Below are 1,950 nucleotides of genomic sequence, written 5' to 3'. Positions count from 1 at the left end.
GGGGGGCTATAGATGGGCTTGCCTACCTGCAGAACAGTTGTTTCAGGAGATTGCTTATATTTAATATATGTTTGTTATATTTGTTTTGTTTTTATTTGACTAGTGCAAATTTTAATTTTTCAAGAATTTGTTTTGTTAGGAAATACTGCCATGCATTTAGTACAAATGCAAGTGAGTTTAAGATTTATGCAGTATTGTGAGCCAAAAAGATCTTGCCATATACTTTCAATTTGTCCTTTTAGAGATATCATTGTTCACAAGTCAGTTAATGGATATGTGACAGAAATGAAATATAGAGCTAAAGATGCGTCTAGTGGGCTGCATGATTCATTGCTACGAGATGGAACTGCCTGTGGCATAAAAAGTAGTGCTGTAAGAAGTAACCTACTATCAGCATTTGTACTAGCTTTGGACAAAGCTGTGAATGTGTACAGATCGGCAGTACACTGACTAGTATGTAAATGAAAGAGTTCAGTGAAGATAAGGATATTTGTAAAATTAAAATGAAGCAAAAACATGCTAATATTAGAATAACTCTGCTAAGGGAAAGTACAGTCTTAAAAAATGATTCAAAATTTAAGGCAGCAAAGAAACCCACTCCTATGCTATAAAGCATGTAAAATGATAAAATGTCAGCTCAGCAACCACGTTCATGGCTATCAGCATGTTAATACGCTTTGTCCAATGTTCAAAAGCAAAAGATAAAAATGTAGACTACCTAAATACTATCCTGGGTATTCATCTAACTGTGGCTATGCATTTGGGTATCTGGTCCGTATGGGTCCCAGCTGGACCTCACATTTATATTAATGGTCTTATTGCTGACACTGCTTTAGTGTTTACATCTGCTGCTTATTGACATGTACTGACACATACTAAGGGGAGAGTGGGGTCCTGCCCATTTCCATTTGGGGTAGTTATTGTTAGTGACCTCTCTAAGCTTGGAAATCCACATGACAGAATAGGACCCCTTCCATAAGGTGAAGCATCTGACACTACCATCATTTTTGCCATCTAAAATGCTCATTTCCATTTTCTATCCATTTCTAAGTAAATCTTCTCCAGCTGAACCATAAAGAGGTTCAATAAAATCGTATTGCAGTGATCTGACTGTCCTAAATATAACCTCAACTGCACTACCTTTTGAAGTTTGATTGTTCTCAAACAGCCTCAGTTTTGTGTTATGATTCATGCAGCACACAGCTACCATTTTGTGAAGTGTCATATAAAATGTTACTGAAACACCAGCCGGCATTCATATTTTCATCTATTCTTTGACAAACAGTGCTTAGGTATACAACTATAAGTCCAATATTTGCATTTTACCATGAGTAACCCGACCCTTGGTCTTAATTTAGAAGTCATCTTTTCACTAGAATATGTTTTTAGTAGTACCATGATGTCTTCAGTGTTATATGTAGAAGCAGTTTATTGCAATCATTAAGAGAAATTCTTTGTCTGCTTACTAGTTACCTTCATAATGGCACATTCTGTAATTATCTGTGACTGTAACTCACTGGCATGGTTTTCTGATGCTTTGATAGATATGGCCATAGTCTGTGCTTTTTCTAATGTTAGTTTTCCATTTGATAAATATATTTTTGAAATATTTTCACCATCCATGCCACACGTTATCCTATCTCTTAGTATTACAGTCAATCCTCCATGAATTGCAAGTGTTTTGCAAGACGGAAAACCCTTATACACTAGTTTCTTTTGTGGAATCCATATCATTCTGCAGTTACTCATATTTCTGGATTAGATGATTTTGCCAAATGTTACAGTATCTTTAAATGACTGTATTATTCATCTCTTGTGCTGCTAAGATATTCAACAACTCATTTGTTTTAGCACCAATTGTGTTAAGTAGGGCTGAGATTTTCCTGACATTTGTGATTGTATTATTTTTACAGTAACAAAGTTAAAGTTCTTCAAACTTTTCAAATTAAA

This window comes from Protopterus annectens, chromosome 2.part0 (genome assembly GCF_019279795.1).
Source record: "Protopterus annectens isolate FY-2018-M chromosome 2.part0, PAN1.0, whole genome shotgun sequence".
Lineage (NCBI taxonomy): Eukaryota > Metazoa > Chordata > Ceratodontiformes > Protopteridae > Protopterus > Protopterus annectens.
Note: the sequence above shows the minus strand (reverse complement) of the source record.